At 38.5% G+C, this 22,231-nt stretch overlaps 1 protein-coding gene across 7 annotated transcripts in view; it reads right to left on the bottom strand.

Moving 5' to 3' along the window:
* Positions 1-22,231, bottom strand: part of ADGRL2 (adhesion G protein-coupled receptor L2) — a 480,081-nt gene that overhangs the window by 348,500 nt on the left and 109,350 nt on the right. The window lies entirely within an intron of this gene.

The following is a 22,231-nucleotide window of genomic DNA, read 5'->3' on the forward strand; positions in this document are numbered from 1 at the left end:
GGTTACTCAGTTCTAACCCTCACCTGAACACATCAATTGTATCAAATGCTGCGGCTTTTTACTGTTTTTGTGATCCGGTCAAATTTCAACTTGGCTCACCTGACTTCACTTTAAAGAGTGAGGTGAAGATGGCCCAGGGTCCTGAAAGCAAATGACAGATGCTTTATCTTGTAAGCCATCCTGCCCCTTGTAGTGAACCTGTTTTGATTTGCCCAGTCTATGAATTCTATCATGTGAAAGTTTAGTGATTTGACAATTGAGCAGGCTGAGCCTGAGACTAAAAAATCATTTAATGTCACTTTTACAGGTCACAGAGGTGATTTTCTGTCTTCTATCTACTGAGCACACCCAACTTTCTGTTCCAGCTTGTGCAGGGGAAGTAATGGATGTGTGAGTATATAGATAATTATTCCAATAATGTGAACGAGTCATATTGCACCAGCTGCTTCCACAAGCCTGGGGAATGGACTTACTGCTAACCCAGGCCTGAGAGGTACAGAAGCTGGGAATATTGCCTCTAAGTCATCTTTACTCCCCTTTCTTCATACCTGTGAAACCTCCTCTGTTGATATGGGATCTGTAACTGGGGAAGGAATATGGCAGGCCAGAGCCAAGGGAATGGCTATGAAGAGGCGTGTGGGTCCAGCCGCTGTCGGGGAGCCCTTGTAAGCATGGGATAACAGAGGAGGCAGAAAAGGGCCAGGAGTCAGTATGAAGACATGGAACCACCACAGATCTCAGATCATATGCTGATTTTGGGAGATGAATGCTCTGGTTCTGCCATGGGAATGGGTGGGAAATCCTGCTTCTCTGACTTAAAAAATGTGTAGGAAATTGTGTATGGGGGAGTGTCATAGGGCAGCCTGTCTGAAGCACCCTCTTGCAGTAGGCCACATCATGATACGTGCACCTGCTTTGTTTCTCTCCTTCTGAGTCCCCAGAGTCTTGCCAAGTATACATATAACCCTCGTGAGATTCAATTATTATCACAGTCTTGTGCACATAAATCATAACAAAAGTCCCACAACCATAGCCCAGATTTCCCCCAGCACAGTCCAAATAGAACATGAAACATAAAGCCCTGACTTTCCTTAATAGGCCCTTGCTCTCCACTGAAGTCCTCTCTTGTCCTAGTACGAGGACAGCTACCCCAGTCCTTCCAACTAGAGTGAAGCCCTGCTCTTCCCAGCAGGAACCCCCACATCCCTTAAAAATTGTCTGCAGGGAGCATCCTTGCCAGGGGAGAATCCCTCACTCCCCCAGCCCTCTCACAGTTCCTCTGGGTCCAGTTCCCCTGCCTGGAGATGTCAGCAGGTAAGCTCTCCTGCTTCTCCCCTATATTCAGCCTTCTCTGGCCCTCGGCTCCGGCTCTTTTCCTCAGAGCCAGCAGACATCTCCCTCTCCTGTTCCCCCTGCCTTCGACCCTCTCCAGCCTTTCGATCTCTGGCTTGGGGATGCCAGCCAGCAAGACTCTTTTTCCTGTTCTCCTGTCTTCAGCCTTTTTCCAGAAATCACCCTCTCCTTCATCCTCTAGTCTCCTGGTCTCCAGCACCTGTCCTTCCTGACTGAACCAATCTGCTCTGACTCACTGGGACTCCCTTCCCCACAATGGGACAAACCCAGGCAGCCCTGATTCTCTGGATCCCTCCTTAATTCTTTACAGCCAACTCTTAATTGCCACATGGGAGTACCTGTCCTGGCACAAGGGAGCTGAACTACTTTATTTACTCGGGCCAGCCACCCTGTGTGTCAGGGAGCTTATGGAGTTTCTGGTTCTTCGTGGGACTAGCATGTGTATATGGGATGATATCGGCCAATGTTACTGTCATTCTACTTCTGTTGTTTCTCTTACTCTATTCTATCTTATTCCATCAATATTTTGTCACATTGCTTATATGTATCAGCTGACAAAACCAACAAGCCAAGATCAACATAATTATATGCTGTTTAAGTTTTGCAGAATGATCCACATCAAATTCACAAATGCTGAAAGTTGGATAGCTGCATTTCGCTCATATGGGGATAAATTCAATACTCAGTTGATGTAGCATCACCTTTGTTAGAGTTAAAAGCCAACAATATTTAATAAGACATACATGTGACTTTTATATTTTCAGATTTTATAAATCAGCCTTTGTGCCTCTCCACCTCCATCCCCTCCTAACTGAAACAGGTGTGGAAATATGAAATCATTCTAGTAAATAATGCTATGTGGCAGATTGTAGAGAATACACAGTATAGACTCCTGTGAGCACGCATGTGAATCACCACATTTATGCTGCCTAAGGCACATGTACACTAAGGAACAGTCGAAACCCAGCTGATTAAGTTGTAGCATAAAACAACACCTCAGTAGTCAGGAGTATGACAGCCAACAATGGTTTATTAGACCAAGGAGTATAACATTGTAATTTACTTCTCTAATACATGTCATGTTCTCTCTTACTGTTTCCCCTTATAGAGTGAAATATGTAGGTAAGAGATTGCTGTACAAGCTTCATGTGTTATGCCCCTCCAAAATTAGAGGGTAACAAACCGTCCTTTTTATCCAGTGCATTTGGTGAACTGCTATAAATCATCAAAACTGCAGGTTAGCATCTAGTGGTTTAAAAAGTCAAGGCACACTAAAGACTTCATGTATCTGCCTGAAGCTATTTTTGAACTATGATACAGATAGACAAATGATTACTTCCTGGCTCTTCCTATTTTATTGTATGTTCCTAGACATTATTTCTTTGCTTATTCACAGGAAACCCAGGATTTATAGAGTCTGGCTCGATGCAAATATTTAAAACAATTCCCCTCACCCCCTAAAAAACATAACAATATGAGCCAAATGAAGTTTTGTTTTTCTTTTGAAATTGGAATTGTGGTCTTCCTCCAGATGAATGCTGTACTGGTCACAGACAATTTATAAAGAATAGCTTGCTTATTTGTGAAGCAAACATATGTAATCTGATGACATTATTAATGTCATCATGTTAACTGTATTTATGAGAAGAAAGTTAACAGTGCTGACATTGCAATTATGCTCAAATGTGCCGACTCTTTGCTTATTCGCCCAATCTGTCAGTCCAGCATGGGGGAGACAAATTGTGGTGGGCACTTGACAATGCACAAAAGAGATATAAAACTATTCTGATTAAACCTTGATGAAAGATTAAACAGCTCTGAACACTTGCCAGATTCCTAGGACATGACATTTTAAACTAGTATTAATAAGACATTCTACTCGCCAGAGGTTTAAAAATATACAAGATTATAAAAATGGTACATGTAGCTTACAGCTCATTTGGTTCTCACCTGTGTTTCAGAATCTATACACTAGTGGATTCATTCATAGCTCTTTTCCAACTAACCTGAGCTGTATACATTTTTAGGAGAAATCCTATAGCCTATACATATTCAAGCACAACTCTCATTGCAATCAACCTGCTGTGATATCAATGAGTGTTTTGTCAGAGAAAGGACTTCCGGAATTTGCCCCATTACTACTCAGGACAACTTTTTAAAACTAAATTCATGTTTAGAGAGATAAAGTGGGTGAGGTAATATCTTTTATTGCAGCAGTTCTCAACCAGGGGACCATGAACAGGTTTCAGGGGGTTCACCAAAATAAACCAGAGAGCAGGGCCAAATCCACAGGGCTAAACTCACTGGGGCCCAGGGCTGAAGCTGAAGCCTGAGCCCCACATCCCTGGGTTGAAGCAAAAGCCCCAACAACCTAGCTTCATGGGGCCCCCTGTGCCGTGGGGCCCTGGGCAATTGCTTTGCTTGCTACCCACTAAAGCCAGCCCTGGCTTTTAATCTACTCTGAAAAACAGTTGTTTTGGCACAGGTGGGCTGTGGAATTTTTATAGCATATGTGTATGTGTGGGCGGGGGGGGGGCTCAGAAAGAAAAAGATTAAGAAAAAACCCATTTTATTGGACCAGCTTCTGATGGTGAGAGAGACAAGCTTTCAAGCCACACAGAGCTCTTCTTCAGGTATGGGAATAGTACTCCCAGCACAGTCCCAGAGCACCCAGGGAGTCAACGCCTAAGGTGACACTTTTGGCGGGTTCAGTGGGGGAGCAGCCACTCCCCCTGCTCCACCCCAGCTATGCTCCCCCACCCCTAGGAGCCAGAGGCACCTGCCAGATGCTTTCTGGGAGCTGCCCCAGGTAAGCACCTCCGGGACTCCCCACCTTGCCCCCTGGCAGGTCGGATGCATTCCGATGAAGTGAGCTGTAGCTCACGAAAGCTTATGCTCTAATAAATTTGTTAGTCTCTAAGGTGCCACAAGTACTCCTTTTCTTTTTGCTTATGGTAAACAATCTGTTCCACTTCGCATTTTGCTGACCCTGGGATTTCCTTTCTCACACCTGAAGAAGAGCTCTGTGTGGCCTGAAAGCCTCTCTCTCTCACCAACAGAAGATATTGTTGATATTGTCCAATAAAATATATTACCTCATCCTCCTTGTGTCTCTAATATCCTGGACCAACATGGCTACAACAACACTACATACAACCAATTCATATTTCGGCACCTAAATAAGTGCCTTACTGCTCAGTGGACTCGTGTCTCCCCAGACTTCAAAGAGACTGTCTCAAATGCTTCTAAAAATCAGACCATTTAGATGCTTAGGTCTTGATCTTGATCTCATTGAAATCAATAGCAAAATCCCCATTAATTTCAATTGTAGAGGAACAGTCACTAACTATGGATTTAGATGCTTAACTTTAGGCATTCCATTTGGAAAATATAAGCAAAAATCTGTTTATATTATTGTTCATAATTCAACATTTGGCTATAGATCTGTCTAGAGGAAAATAGAAATAGTAATCCCCAAACTATCTCTCTTTCTTTATTCTTTAGCAAAAAGTTTCTGGCTTGAAAAAAAGGGATTTTTCTAGAATATAAATTATACCTATCTATTTACACAAAATGCGAGCCTCATTTTTCACTGCATTGCCCCTTGTGTAGGCATTTACACTATGCAGAGTGCAAACTGGGTGTAACATGCTGCTGTTCTGATTAGGTAAGTGGCAAGAAGTAAAGCAGTAGGGACTCAGGCCCAGCATTGCTATGACTATATGTTTTTAATATACATGTATATTGAATTCTGTAGATCTATAATAATTTTACATCAGCTGAGGACCTAGCCCACAATTTCTACTCTAGCAAAATCTTTTCATACCAGTTTTATTGCCAAAGAGTAAATAAAGACCCCAACAGATCACTTAGGCCTCTTGTTCCAAATTGATGAGACACATATTGGAACTGAAACTCTCAAATGACACAACTGAGAGGACTTTAACAGACATATGTTTAATTTCTGAAGGTTTGAGATGATTGTATTTGCTTTCTCTTTCACCAGATCTAAAGACTGAAGAAAAGTCTCATCCGCTCACAATGAAAACCTATTTTGATTTATGATTTGCCAGATTTCAGTGATGACTTCTGTCAAAAAGAGAAGGATCCCATATTTGGGCCTCATAAAATATTTAGTTAGCATAAAACAAAAACACAGAACTATAAAAATGCAATTCTCACAGTTCAGAAAGAGAAATAAATTAAACTGAAAAAAAGTTTCTTAACAAAAAAATTCCTTCAACATTCTGCTTTTACATGCAGTGCATGCATCCATTAAACCTGAAAGGAAACAGTGAGCTAAGATGAGGTAAACCTAGACACTAAGGTCTTTTTGTTGACTTATTCGGAGAAGATAAATTGAAATAATAAAAAAGCTGCCTGGCTCTTAGAGGCTGTTATTACTTGCAACTTCATATGCATTCTTTTTTAATTTGCAACTTTTAGACTGTTTTTATCATTATTATGTGTGTACATATAGCCATATAGTTATACTTTTAGCTGTTAAACACAAGTAGAACATTTTCCTTCATATTTAAGGCCGCAGTCCTGCAAACACATAAGTGTGTGCATAACTTTTACTTTAATGGGACTCCTTGCACAAGTAATTTGTTTCAGTGTTTGAAGGATCAAGGACTAAAGCCCCAGTCCTGCAAAAAGATCCATGGGAATGGGGCCTATACTAGTAAATCGGCTTGAAAGTGTGCTAAAGTGTTGAGGCAGTTTTCTGAAAGCTTGTGCATTATTTATTTTTCAGCAGAGTAAGTGATCAAGCTAGTTACAAAATCTTGTGCTGATTTTCTCAAGATGAAGAGATTTACAGTAAATTCACTCCTAACCTAAAAACATACCTCCAAATTTACTGACCAATCCTGACGCCTTCAAACTCAATGGTAAAATTCCAACTGATTGCTGTGAGAACAGGATCAGGCCCTCTCAGTTCTTGGTATTGGAATTTTAAGGTCTCTCCCCCGCAACCCGTGCCACAATAGCTTGCATTCCTGTATTCTGATTAAGATAGATGGAATATTTGCATCCTATCCATATTCATACCCCTCCTTTTCAGTGTCAACCCAAAATACCGCGTTTGTTGCCTGGGCAGACACATGCAATATGTTTAGGAGGTTTTGTAGGGATGGAAAAAGGACACAGTCCTTTTCAAATTCTGCAGAATAGGTGGCCACTAGGTGAATTCATGCTGTTGAAGTGCTGAGAGACCAGAACAATCACCACAACTTTTGTGTGTGACAGAAACTGTAATTAATGATTTCTCCCCTTTTTTGCTAGAGAGAATAGAGAGATGTGCCATTGACAGGCATTTTATTAATTGTTTCTTCCATCTTAGTATACATAAAGGGGCATTATTGGTTGCAATGCTAGTTAAAAGATTCTTTTTGAGGAAATGTTGAAGATGTTGTTTCATGGATGAAAAATGAAGGCAATCTATCCTCAGCCCAAGTTTGGGTTTCAATAACAAAATTAACACTATTGTGACAGTTCCTATTGTGTCTTTTAACCATCTGCCTCCTGCTGGCCCAATCAATAATGGCATCTGCAGGGATGTTGTCACCCTTACCTACTCTCTCTCTCTGTTTAACAACAAAACCTGTCAATATCATGTCTCATGGCAGCTTTACTAAGGAGATTTATCATCCGTCTAGGTGGTGGTACATATTTTAGTGACTGTTGGTCTGTTTTTTTTATTGGGAACCTATAGGGGATAAATAGTCAGCCTGGCACACAATACATTAGACATGCATCTTCCAGTTGCAACAATGGGTGTCAAATGCCTAATCCACTGGCCACAGAACTGAAAATGTACTACGAGGCATTGTCTACACTAGGGAATTAAAATGAAAGAAAGGGTGTGCCAAATTCAATATTACTTTACAAACTACTTTGCTGATGGCAGCAAATAATTCAGCATGCACAGTTCTAAAAATGCATGCACATTTTCCTTTAGAAAAATTAAATTCTTTTGAATTGCCCAGAATTCGCAATGCGGGACCATTTCTATGCTGCTATAAATGGGTATTGCTTCATTGAAATCATTAGAGTGGAGTCCATTTACACTGGTTGAGGATTTGGCCCATTATTTAAAGATGGATTAGGAAACCAGACTACCTTTATTTGGCTTAGTACTTTTTTCACAACACTTTGGAAGTAATGTTTTACTTTGTCACTGATGTGTTGTTGATTCAGTGATTTCTGTGCATCAATTAAAAAAATATTTTTTTTCCCACATGGATTCACAATAATGCAATCCAAAAACACAGGGATCTTTGCTGCAGCTTGCAAAACCCTCCATTTAAAGGAAAATAAGATATTCCATATTTTACATCCCGCCGGTATTTTATTGCAGATTTCTGGAAATTTAATTTTAAAACACAGAAGTTTTGTGACTACTTTATGCAGTGTTACAGCTGACAACCTTGACAAATTTATCCACTTTAGTTCATTAATAAAATACCCCTCCCACAACCCCAGTAAGCAACCCTATGATTTTCTATTCAGTTTTTCAAACTTCCATTTCTCAAAGTCCTGAAAGTCCCTGTTTTGGGAGGCAGTTGGAAGTGTGCTGTTTGCTCATTTGATCTACCAACAGCCATTCATTTTCTCTGGGAATATTTAAGTAAGCTCCCTTATTGGGAATATGTTAATGACATCCACCATGATTACCGATTTTCTTTGAATCGTTATTCCTCTGTGGGCAAAGCAATCAGAAAGGGAGAACAGCAGATTTACTTCTTGCTTGTGTGCCTTCTTCAACCATCTGCTCTATCCTGATTCATTTGAATAAGATCTGCAGTTTTAGAGATTCTTTACTATGACATTCTAAAGTATTTTAAAGCTTAAAGGAGTTAATAGTTATCTATCAATGTCACAAATGTGGCACTGTGATGTATTCTGAGAGCAAATTTACCTTTCAATAGTTTACAGGACTAGATTAATTTTATTAAAGTAAAAAACTGCAATGCTCCTTAACAGGTTCATTATTTCAAACATGCCTTTTGTGAGCACATTTATCATCAGGAGCACCGAGTATAAAAGCTGCAAGAAAGGGAACTAATTTACAAAGCAAAATCATTTTTAAAATGGGCATTGTTAATCTAAAAAAAGAAGGAAGAAGAATAAAGAAGCCCCATATACAAGAAAGGATTTTTCTGAATGAGGAATTATGATATAACATATGAAAAACTTTGTCCCTTAAAGTACATTGTTCTTGCTGAATCCATATTCCTATGCATTGTGGTTCATTTACCTAGATTGGAAATGTTGTTTTGAGATTTAACTTGGACAGGAGACGTCATTTGTCCATATTAAAATCAAATTCAACTGTTCTCTCAAATTAAAATACCTATCTCATACAGCGAAAGTTAGTTCATCCAGCCTCTATTGTTGATAGTGATGGGCATACTGTACTTTTTAAATGGGGTGCACGTCTTTTGCTGCTTTATGTGTACACCGCAGATTCAAAACACTGCTGACTGACTTAAGCCATCTGTACAGAAAAGTAACCGAAAATCAGCAAGTTTGACATCCTAGAAGAGAGAGAGCTAACTAAACATGAATGTAGAGGCAGCATTTATAGAGGGCTGCAGGACTTGAGGATAGGCCATTAAACATTGTCCAAACATTAAGAAAAAAGAATTAATTTTCGGTGAGGGGAAGGAATGGCAAACCCTCTTTAGTTCATCCAGATGAGGAGAAATATTCATGGCCACATAAATAAAGAATGTATCAAGGTGAGTTACTTGACTTTATGGAACTAATTTGGAATTTGTATTACCTGGTGGAAACCTTAAAAAAAAAAAAAGCAGAGGTAATCTACAGAACGGCAAGTAGTAGATGACATTAATGCACTTCCAATAAATAAGATGAGCCTTTATTGATTGGAGTTCTGATTTCCCTTTGACTTATTACAAATTGAACAACAAAGCTGTTATCTAAATAGTAATGACCTCACCACTACGATTTAGTTGACCAGAGCCAAATTCTCTCAAAATAGATACCACTATCTCCAGAGATCTCCCCAGAAAGACAGCTTGGACTAAAAATCCTTACTTATGTTGTGTGATTAATATGACTGCCCCAAGGGTTGCAGGACTGGGTTCAAAGGAAAGAAACCTACAAACACATTTTTTCTTATTTTTTAATACGAGATGGACCTGAACCAAACCACAAGTTATTGGGCTCAGTGCCCAATTTGTTGAACTGTTATTCAGGAGGTCAATTTCCTTCTGGACTTCAGAATCTATGAAACTTTGAAATTCCCTTTTCTAAACATCCAAACGTTCTTAGGGTTTCAAACCCAGATTTGGAATTCATGGCTGTCCCTAATGACAAAACTGAATCCTGCCTCCAAAAACTCCAAAACTGGGTCCCAAGCCTATTTCTACTTTTAATGTAGTGTACAAATAAAACACTTTGGAGAAAGAGGACTAAAAATAGAAAAGCACAAGTCTATCTTAATATTTCATGAGATCAAAATCTTAAGAACTCTAAATTAAAGCTAGGTGGGTGGCCAATGGAGTACAGAATAGAAGTATTCATAGAAAAAGTAGGACTACATTTGATGGAGAGTGAATAACCTATGTCTGGACACATTCTTGTTTTGCCCAGAGGAGTGCATTGCATTTAAAATATACAGTGCAGTGTTAGGTTATTTCATTTGGGAAACATCATGTTCTAGTGTTTCATCTACATACTCTTCCATTTTTCTTTCATCCCAGTAAAAATGCACCTTGCTGTTCTAATGTTATAGCTGTGAGGGATGCAGCCGTCTGCTCATTCAGTGGTTAAAGGAAAGCCATTCACCACAAAGCTCTGGATCTTTAAATACACAGCCTCAGTGTGCAGAAGGAATATTTTAATCTCTTTTTCAATATTTCCCCACATTTTGGACCATTTTAGATAAGTAATCTGACCACCCAGCCCAAGCAAGACGTTTATAAATAAAAGAATTTGAGATCTTAGTCTCCCGTAAAGCCAGAATAAAAGATATGCAATGGGGAAACAATACCCCAGAAGGGTGTGAAACATCTGTGTAGTTTAAGGGCATAGTAGTAGCACTGGCTCAGTGAAACCTGCTCCCACACCCATATGAGGTTTGTGGTCAGTAGATTCATGCATGGCTACTAAGTCTTTGCCCACTAACAAATGCCACATTTGTACTTCTGCAAAGACAGCTGCCACAGAGCTCAGTTCTGGTACATGGGAGTATGCAAAGCACCCTGAGGTTGGCTCACTATGGAGCAGAAATGTGACAAACTATCAGACATTGTTAACTTATGGATGTGTTGTCTATCTATCTTAGGTACTTATGGGACTCCTATTACCATAGTTTCTGAGCATATCAGAATCTTTAATGTACCCCTATGAGGTAGGGAAGCCCATGTCATTTCAGATGTTGGAGGGGAAGAATATTTGGTCTTAAACACATGAGAACACCTAGCATACTGGGCTTTAAGCAGCAGTACATCAAAGTACAAGGTCACTCTTATGCTGTCTGTGAACAGAGAAGAAAAAATACTAAAAAAAAAAAAAAAAATAGGATAGTCGTAAATTCCAATGATGAACATGCAGACAAGGGTATTGAATATTTTATCCCATTTTGCTGAATATATTTGAAATATGTATATTACATATTTCAATTTTACCTTAAAAATCTGTTTAATAGCTACAAAAAACATCTGATTTTAGAGTCAGATTCTAGATCTAAGAACTACCAGTGCCTTGTGAGCTGTAGCTCACAAAAGCTTATGCTCAATTAAATTTTTTAGTCTCTAAGGTGCCACAAGTACTCCTTTTCTTTTTGCGAATACAGACTAACACGGCTGCTACTCTGAAATTCTGCTGAACCAACATATTTCTTTCAGTAGTAGACGAGTACTTGGGGATTTTTTGCATTACATTTCCTCTCTCATGTGATCTGCGTCAATATACTATTGGTATTATTAGGCTAAAGATTGTTTTTTTCCACATAATCAGAATCTGAGTTTATGAAATAAACAAACAAACAAAAACCCTCCAAAAAACAAAAAAATCCCTACTTGAAACTTGATATTGGAGCCCAGAAAGTAGATTAGGCTATTCTTTCTTCTTGAATCTCTTCATAAGAGTATTTGGAAGAGTAAGATCATATGAATCCTGTACTGTGTTTAGAAAATATTTACTTCTTTGGATCTTGCTGTTGTTTACTATCGACTTACTTATTTTTTAGTCAGTATGCTGCTGTTTGAAGTGTCCAAAAATAAAAGGCACAACAGTACTGTTCTCACACATTGTTTTAACACAATTCCACATTGGTAAATCAATGCCAGATGTGTACAACCTGCCAAATGTTTAATCATTGCCATGACTGCATTTATACTTTTTTTTTTAAGGATACACTGTATTTCCCATTTGAGCTACACTATGTGTAAAGGTCCTACCTTCACTTGCATGGGGTGTTGTCTGGAATGGTTAGCTAGCCAAAACTCTCACTGTAGTCCCCCTGGCTTCAGCGTGAGTTGATCAGGCTCTAGCAGATGTGTATGCAAGATGTCTACTTGTGCAGCCTCATACGTGAGCACAGAGCAACTCATTTAAAGAGGACAACAAGGCTTACGCAATTTTGAAAAGAGACAGGGTTTTAAATCAGCCAATGAGTGAAAGGAAAGTAAATGGCAGACAGGAATAATAGTTTTTGGTTTATTTGGAAATGAATAACTCCAGATGATATAAACTCATCATACGTTTTCAATTACCTTTTGTTAATAAAGTAGGATATTGAAGGACTAGTCTACTGACTGATAAATAAAACCAAGAATTAGTAAAATCTGGAATCTTTTGCTAGGTACAGTTATATACCTTGCTTTCACTGTACTCCCTAAGGCTGAAATTAACTTCTTTGCAGCAGGCCAGCATGAAGCCTCTGTACCACATAAGTAACTTAAGCTCACAAAATAGCTTTTAAATGGGTCACACTTTATCGTAAGGTTCCTTTTATAAATAGTTGATAAAGGATTAATAAATGATTAATAGAGGTTTTAATAAATGGTTAGTCAATTGTTAGAGTTCCATAAATTAATAGTTTGCTTATAATCATCTAGGTCTCCTTCTGCTGACAAACTTATAACCATCTATACCCACACTACTCATGTTTGCAATGAGCATTTAATATCTATTAATCACTTATTGACCTTTTAGAAAGGAGTATAAATGGAATTTTAATATAAAATATGAACCCTAAATGGGTCTCAGTTGGAGTATAGACAATTTGTAGAGGGGCATATTTCACCCTAAATTTGAAAAACTGAAGTCCTGCTAGATGTCAAGGAATTTCAGTGATACTACTTGTTCTAATACAGAAACATTATTATACTTGTGTGTGTTTGTGAATCAATTATGTGCTTTGTCACCTATTGTAAGCAAATTACCAGTTCTAGAGGAGATGAAAACCTCTTTTGACTATAACTTAAAGGTCTCATTGAGAACAGGGATACAACATGACCTGCCATATGGCTGCTTCTCTGACAAAGCACAGCTACCCACCTATTACTACAGCTAATGTTGTAATCTCTCAGCATTGTGCACTTTCCAATTTAGTGCCTCTGTAAGGATTCTTCCATAGAATTCATTTACAGTCCTTTTAATGACAATGCTTTTCTCATAACATTCCAATAAATATTTCAATTTGTTCAGTTAAACCAAATTGGGGAAAAGGAAACAAAGCTTTGACCATAGAGGAGGTAGACTGAGGTGAGGGTAGCTGTCAGTGCAACAGTGCAGTGCACCAGCGCATGGAGAAGGTGGCATGTAGCACCATACATTGTGAACAACGGTGGCACACATTGTGGACACAGTGGGCACACAAAGAGGGCTAGCTGCATAAGCAATACCAGGCAACTGTTAGAAATGTATCAGTAGATAGCAGTAATAACGAAAAGCTTGCCAGTCCTTCCCCCCGACCTCCCCCCACCACAAGATAAACAGAATGACTACCTCCATATCTGCAGTATTCCCCGGTGCATCTCTATACATAATACAGGAAATACTTACTGTATTATAAATACTGAAGTTAGCTAACTGCAAATCTTATTTAATTATCTACGGCAATTAGCAAGTTTCAAGTCCCATCACTGCCACCTGTGCTCTAAGAATTATTTGAAACAAAATACATTGGTAGCAATAAGCAAAGGCACAGAAGGCAAAATGCTGCAGGAAAATAAATAACTAATTGCATTAACCATCCACTGTCATGCCTATAAACTAAATGCACTGATGAATCAGGTATTTTTAAAAATGCTACCAAAGTTTGTATTGTCTGCAGCCATAGACTGAAGAACACTATGGAGCCCCAACCCAAGGTTTGTATGTAAGTTAATTAAGTTTTTGGAGTAACTGCCCTCTCATAAATCTCAATGGGTTTTTTAGTTCTTTTTTCGGATCCTGACAATTCCATAAGGTTTTCAATTTCCTTCTCCAGTTATCTTGTTTTCCTTTCAACTTCATACTTACCTTCTCAGAACCCAGTTTCCCAGTTCAAGCTGTTATACAATGTTCTATTGGTGAGTAATTTAGTATCTTACATTTTTCAAAGCTTTGAGGGAAATCCTTTACTGCTACAAACAGCAGTTCATCCTTAGCACTCAATGTGGTGTTCTATATACCATAAATTCAGCTGTCTTTCTTGTAACTGTAAAAAACTAGCTTCTGCTTTCTGGTTACTTTACAATAAAGTAGCCCATCTGCTTACACTGTCTATAGTAACAATGTTATCTTGTGAGAGAAATACCGAAAGATATGCAAACTCCATACTGCTTAGGTCTGCATAAACATTTTTTAAAACAGCCCAAATTTTCTTTTTAAGAAGGATTTGAATGCTTCTCCCAATACAGACACAAACAAATCTGACCCTGCATTTTATTTCAATTAATATTACAATCTTCCTGACCAAGACAAATGTTTAATAAGTGACTCTGCCAAGGAGCTTTGTCATAATTTTCATCTTTACTATTCATTAAAAATGTCCCAACAAACAGTGTTTATGAAATAAAAAAGTAGCCACTATATCTTTTATTGTGCAAAACTCAAAGGTGGCTCTTTGTGCTACTGGTTTTACTCAGCAGTAAAAGAGAAAACCTTGCAAGTGTTGTTTACACAGTACTAAATTCTTGTAAAGTCATACTGAAACAAGCCTGCTATCTGACCTAGCCCTTAGGGCTACTTAAACACCTGTGGATTTATAGAGTTCAGATGTCTACAAGGTCTGTGTTGAAGTTCATTTTCAAACCTGTACCCCATGTGAAATGCTTTGCTGGTACAGTTAAGCTACTTTTACTTCTTTCTGGTTCGCAATGCAGTGACATTATGAAACAACAAAGATAATGAATTATGTTATATACAGGCTTTAAATGCAAACGGCAGATAAATATTGAATATTTTGGACTCTGTTTTGATAAGCTTAGCTTCACTAAGAACTCAATAGGTGGGGGTGAAAGCAGGGGAGGGGGACTAGCGTCCTCTGTGCAACTAACTGCACAGAGTTACATATACGTGCAGAGTTACATATCATCCGTTTTTAAAATGAGCACCCCCATTACTTTTAGTTTTACTCATGGTGAGTGTTATAAAAAAGGCATCCCACAACCCAATGGCGCAATACGGTCCGGGTGAGAAGAACAGGCCATGATGTATTCTAAACATTCCAAAATAAAAATAGCTGAAGCACATAGTGGGGAAATCCTGGCTCCATGGAAATCAATAGGAGTTTTGCCATTGACTTCAATGGGTTCAGGACTTTACCCACTGCATTCAGATAAAATAGAGACAAATATTGTCTCTCTCCATAATCCAAGTTTAATGCAAATGCCTGTTGTTTGATTCTTTGAAAATCACCAGATATAACCTGTCTAGCTCTAAGGCCGTAATTTTAATCATTCACTTTTCATGGCACTCCATCCCACCTACTTCCTTCAGATTTTTCAGAACTGAGCAGTTGGCAAGAACTTTAAATTCCATGTTTTTCAGTAAGATTTTATAACCATGCACAACAAATGTTAAGTTTCATGGTTCTGGTGAAATGTTGAGGGTCATGGCAATATACAGCCTCACTTATAATAGACCAAGTTTGAATATAATGTCAAGATGGTTCCTTATGGCAGAGGCAGCTACACTGCAGTGGGAGACATAGGAATTTGGTCTGGCTCAGCCAAAATGCATCTCGACAATGGTCATGATCTTATTCTGAGTCTCGCAATATTTGAGGTTTTTCTGAAACCCCCAGCTACTGATTACATGAGACTCTGAACTCAGAAAAACTTAAAAATGTGATTGGAGTGCATCCTAAAGGCTTGCCAATCAGAAGGCAAATAAAAAGAATCCTTCATTTATTAGTCTTTAAATTTCAGGATTTTTCAGCCCTTCTCATGACTTTCTGGGACCCAACTCATGATTTTTGAACAGTTGGGGTTTGTGACGCTGACTCCTGGAGCTCAGAGAACTCATGCTGCAAAAAGAGCTGTAAGAAAGCATGCACACTTATTACCATCCAGCCAAATTTGCTGACTAGTGCAGGGGAGAGGGAAGCTGGCCATTGTCCTGCCCTCGTCACCTTTAGGTAGCTTAGTACTGTCAGCACAGAACAGCTGCTGTATTTCCCAGCTTCACTGTGGCTTGCCCCTGCACAATGTGAACGAGAGACATCTTCCTGCGTCCAGTCCATGTTTAATGATGCATCACAGTGTGCTGCTGCACTCTACATCAGTGCATTTAATTCAAGCCACTCATAACTTGATAAATTGTTGGAAGTCAATACTGCTGTATAAAGAGTTGTATACATGCTAAATACATTTACCCCCACACAGAACCCAATCCTCTTCTGGCTTGAAAGCTCCGAATCAGATCCTTTTAAGGAGCAGAATAATAAATAACAATAAAGTCATCATACATTTAACATCTCTTCCTCTTTTAAACTCTGCTCACTATAGCTTTCAATAGGGGTAAATGTATATAATAAACTGCCATCTTGCTGATCTATCCTGTTTACACATGACTAAATCTTTTTTATTGCTTTTGACAACATGTTGTTCATACCTTTATATCTGTACTCATATTGGTTTTATTGTAGGGCTATATTTGCAATGCCGAATTAGACTGGAAGATGTATCTGTTTATTAGATGGAGTATGGCTCACACACATTTTTATGATCATTATTTTTTATTTCACTCTCACACACATTTATACACCCCACCCCCAATATAATGTTTAAATTATCTACCAAGTTTTTCATTATTTCTTCTCAGTGCGACTGATCAATAGGCAAAAAAGCATGGACACTTTTTGGTAAAAGGTGACATAGCCAATAAAATAAAGCCATTCTCTCAGTCACTCCCCACTCTGAGGCCACGTCTACATTACAGCAGCACAGCTACAGAGCTGCAGCTATAGTAATGTAGTGTAGACTCTTCCTAAGTTAATGGAAAGGATGTTTCTATCGACGTTGATAATCCATCTCTCCGAGAGGTGGTAGGTAGGTTGACAGAAGAATTCTTCCGTCGACCTAGGAGGTGCCTCTCATCTGTACTTAATACTAAGGCTCTCACTCACCATGTATCATTAATCTTTGCAGAATTCTCTGTCCAGTCCTATGCCTCATTTGTAGAAGTAGCCTTCCTCCACTGGACTAAATACTGCATTCTGCAAGTCAAAATATCTTCAAAACTCTCCTTTGCCTGATTCCTACAAAAAACTTGACAACATTTCGGCAGTAGTCTTTGCCCACCAACAACCCATTATGTTGACCAATGTTGTCTCATTGTTCATTTGTACCCTCCCATCTGTCTACATCTGTTCCTTGTCTTATACTTAGATTGTAAGCTTCTTGGGACAGGGACTGTCTCTTTGTTCTGGGTCTGTACAGCTTTTAGCTCAATGGGGTTCTGGTCCCTGACTAGGGCTCCTAGGCACTATGGTAATATAAACAAACAAACTAATAAAATGGAATATGACAAAAGTAAAATATGGCTTCCGTTTCCAAGGATATGTTTGAGGAGATCTCATAGAAATGTGGTCTAGTGCTCATTTTCAAAGACAGAGACATGAGAAGTCAAGGACATGAGAGCAGAACCAGGGATGCTAATATAGCATTCAGAGCAAATTGGGAGGATCCTATAGAACACAGGCCAAGCCTGAGAGAAGAAGAGTTAAAGGGGTAATGATCATGTAGTAGCAGGGGAAAAAATGGGAACATAGTAATGAAAGTTCAAGGAAGGACTTGGGACAGCAATCATCATGATTTATTATTGGATTGTCTTTTTACCTCATGTCTGTACAGCACCTAGCACAATGGAGCCCTGACTGGCACTGCTATATTAGAATTTATAAAAAGTAAATAATAATAAGGGCTGGTAGTGAGTTGAACAATGATACATTAGGTGAGGCGGGAAGGGAAACTGGCAGATTGTGTTAGGTGTGAGGCCTTAGCAGCAGCTACTGGAGAATGAAAGGAAGGAGAGAGTGAAGAGAGAAGAGACATGAGTTTGAATCAGGGTGGACAAAACAGTGGATAATTAGGTCACTTGCCAAAGTAGTATTAATCCAGCACAAATAATCTTTAAGGGAAATCTTGTTCCTATATAAAATCATCCATGAAAGGGATAATTCCATCAAGAAGAGATCAGTTTTGCAATACCTGCCCCTGGGCTCAATCCTATTCCCATTGAAGCAAATGTCTTTTGACCTCAATGGGTGCAGGAATTTGGTCCCTTGACCAAACATCACCCCACTTTTTACTGGACCAGTTTGGAAAACCACCCTTTTGAATCACTGAACTTCTTCTCTACTTTGCTGGGACGAAGTATTTCTTCCATTTGAAATATTTCTTAGTTTCATAAATGCTGAGACAACATGATAGAATATGGATTCTTCAAAAGAGCCAAGGAATAGATATTTTTAGGTTTTCAAATATTAACAAAAATGGCATCATTTTGTATGCAATTCTGAATTTTAATGAGCAGTTCTATTGATAATCACTGAACATCTATATTTATAGAAAAAATGGATCATCATAAATACTGAATTGTGCCATTATCTACATATGTTGCAGTTCTCAATACATCTAGAAATTCAGTGTTTAATTTCTATAGCAATAGAAATATGGTAATTTCCACCAGAATTATTAGTCAGAATGCAAAATTAGATCTAAGCCAACATCCTGGCTGCAGTTTTAAAAATTTGGATCTAGATGAACTTCCTCATAGATATTTTCATATTTTCTCCATCACAGGGGAAAAACACACAATGATGCTATTTAGGAATGCTAACTATGCCAGCTCGATTTTAAAAAGATCTTTAACAATTTAATGTCACTTATTCTGGTACAGCAAAAATTGTGGTCATCATCTTAAATTGTATTAAAAAACGCACAGTACTAAACCAGACAGACCCAATAGGAATACTGCAACCCCAACTGGTAGTGCTGGACTGGTTTGACGTGATAAGATTTTTTTTTATATCAGTCTTATGCGCACTAATTACACTGCCTTTTCCATTGAGACTTCAAGGGTTCGATAATAAAAAGTATTGAATGAGTAATGACTGTGATTTCTGATGTTTGCCCTATAGTGGAAATAACATTTTTCACTGCGGGTTTGAAAATGTTCAATTTTATCCTTTGTAGATAAGCAACAATTGCTCTCTAGTGCTGGAATCCCCTCTGTTTGGGTTGATTACCCCTCTTAAAATTGTGAGCCCATTAGATGTATATTCAACAAGAGAAAGTCTGATGTAGTCAAGTTGGGATTTTGTAAACAAAATAAAATACAGAAAATTAATCTGTCAGTCATCTTCCAGAAACCTGCTCCTTGTTGTTTTGGAACATACAATTAAAAAAGGAAAAATGTAACAGTGCATTGGATCCTCAAATCTTAGCAATATAAATACACATCCAACTATGTAATTAAAAAAAGATTAAAATTTGGCTTTGTAAAACAGCTTGCAAATTCAGTGCATCTCGAAGCAATTTAGAAGTAATGAGCTGATATACTCAAAACTAAGTGCTTTGAGATCGTGGTATGAAAGGGGCTATGCAAGTATTAATTATTATTAGAAGTAATTTAATAACCAGGTAGCAAAAGAGAATAACATTAAGCATTCAGCTCTATCTCAGATATAGCCTTGAATGTTAGAACCTTTATTATTGAGAGAGAATGCAATAGAAATTAATTGAATCTTTTTATCATAACATTTTAGCCTTGGTGAAGGGGGAAAAAAACCACACTGAGAAATGCAGATTCATTTTTGTTTTTAATCTGTTTTAAACTTAAAGGTTTTTTTAAACTTTCAACCCTAGTACGCAGTGGGAAACAAATTCATACCCAGAGTATGCATTCTTTTGGGTGCATAACATATATTTCCTTTTGAATTTATAATAAAATAATTATTAATAAGAATACTAATAATTGTAGCAGATCAAACCAGAAGGATCCTGGAATATATTTGCTGGGAATTGCTTAAGGCTAAACACCAGGGACATGAAACAAACTGTTCTTATCACCTTTTTCCAAACACAGCGATTTAAATTTACAATGAAAGTGCCAGCACCAGCTGCACTTTAAGAAAGCACCACATGTCTTGAGCAGTAAGAAAATGGAAAAAAGCCCAGTTCAAGCTGGAGGTGTCATCTTCCTCTAGCCAGCTGGGTGACACAAAGCTGAAAGCGATGAGGTGCTAATTAGAGGTTGATGAACAGAATCTCCAAGTGGAAACTTGTCGAAATAGCCTTCACTGAATCAGAGCTTTATATGTCAGCTCTTATCTCCCAGTACAGAGCACTGTCAGAGCCACAGAAAGAATGTGTGAATTCAGATATATATACGGTTAGGTTACCTTTTATCTCTTACCATATGTTCTCTATATCTTTGAGTTACTGAAAAATTACCATATTTTATATCATCCGTCTGTATCTTTTCTCCAGTTTGCTCTATTAAAATGTCTAGCTCTTATTGCAGGACACATCAGACCCTTTTTATTAAAAAAAAAAAAAGTATTACTAATTCTCCCAAGGAAAAATGATCTTGGAATGCAAAGTACCAACAAGCAATGAGCAATTAGCCAGATCAGACAGTAGCCCATGTAAAAGAAATATGATGTAGCTCAATAAAAGAAAGAGATATTATTTTAGAACGGGGCTGAGTTTAAAGACATTCCCTCCTTTCCAAGAGAAGGGAACATTTTGTGGTTTTGATTTTTTTTAAAGGGTCAATACCAAAGTGCTATTAGCAGATTTGTATGCAAGCATCATATTCTAATTAGATCAAAGGCAGAAATGTTTAATGGCACTGATGGGTCAAGCACAGGCAGTTAGCTTCACTTCTGGAAGAAGCAAGAGCCAATGGTCAAACAGCAACAGCAGGTGCACTGCGGCAGCCGCTCCCAGGACACCAGAAGGGTAGGGTAATTGGAGAATTTTAACAAAGGGCTTGTCCTCTTGATCCCCTTCCACCTCATCTGTTCATCCTTAACTTCTGCTATCACTATTCACTGAATAGTGCAAATGCTGTGGGTGAAATTCACTGCAGGTGTATAGGCCCTGAATCAGCAAAGCACTTAAGCATGTATTGTTGACTTTAATGGCATAAACACACATGCTTAAAGTTAAGCATGCACTTAAGGACTTTGCAGATTTGAGGTGATAAAACCAGGGTGATACAAATTTATGCAGGAAAAGTCTGGAACCAGGATGGGGAGTTGAAATCATTCTCCAACACAGGGCCAGGGCACAGGACGGTACCTACTCTGCAAACTTGTGTAGTGGGTTGGAGCATAAATATGAACTCTGTGGACTGGCACCATGCTAACCTCTGCCTCAACCTTTCTAAGGCTGGCATCTAGATCTCCAACAGCACACTGAGGGCTGCAGAGACCTCATCTGATCGCTCCAGCAGAATCCCAGATGAGGCGCTCAAGGGGTAGCTCTGACTGTACCACAGTGAATGTCACTCTTAATGTATGTCATACCACAGGCCAAGTTCCTTGTTCCTAATATATAATGAAAAATGCTAATCACTCATCAAATCTTCCACTCACGCTAATGCATCAGTTACTGAAAACTGCAATACTCACTGCGTAAGGGTGAGGGGGAGACCTCACCGGAGGCCTTATTGCACAACAGAGATTAATATCCTTCCGGTTCTTTTGAAGGTATTAAACCAGGCCCAGTACTGCTACTGTTCTGTAGCATTACCGTTAAACAGTATCAGAGTAGCAGCCGTGTTAGTCTGTATTCGCAAAAAGAAAAGCAGTACTTGTGGCACCTTAGAGACTAACAAATTTATTAGAGCATAAGCTTTCGTGAGCTACAGCTCAATGCATCCGATGAAGTGAGCTGTAGCTCACGAAAACTTATGCTCTAATAAATTTGTTAGTCTCTAAGGTGCCACAAGTACTGCTTTTCTTTTTGTTAAACAGTAGCGTCACTGAACTCCAGAAATGTGTGCACTTCAGTGGTGAACAGAGCTTTTTATTATACATAGTATGCAATGTTCTTCAGGCATTCAGTAATGAGCATAAGGACCTACACAGAATGGAATTGGGTAGCTTAGGACAAAATATTGATAATCAAGATATTATTAAAGAACTGTGTTTAAAAGAAAAGGAGGACTTGTGGCACCTTAGAGACTAACAAATTTATTTGAGCATAAGCTTTCGTGAGCTACAGCTCACTTCATTGGATGCATTCGATGAAGTGAGCTGTAGCTCACGAAAGCTTATGCTCAAATAAGTTTGTTAGTCTCTAAGGTGCCACAAGTACTCCTTTTCTTTTTTGTGAATACAGAATAACACGGCTGCTACTGTGAAACCTATGTTTAAAATGACTTTTAAGAACTTTCAGCT

This window comes from Dermochelys coriacea, chromosome 8 (genome assembly GCF_009764565.3).
Source record: "Dermochelys coriacea isolate rDerCor1 chromosome 8, rDerCor1.pri.v4, whole genome shotgun sequence".
NCBI lineage: Eukaryota > Metazoa > Chordata > Testudines > Dermochelyidae > Dermochelys > Dermochelys coriacea.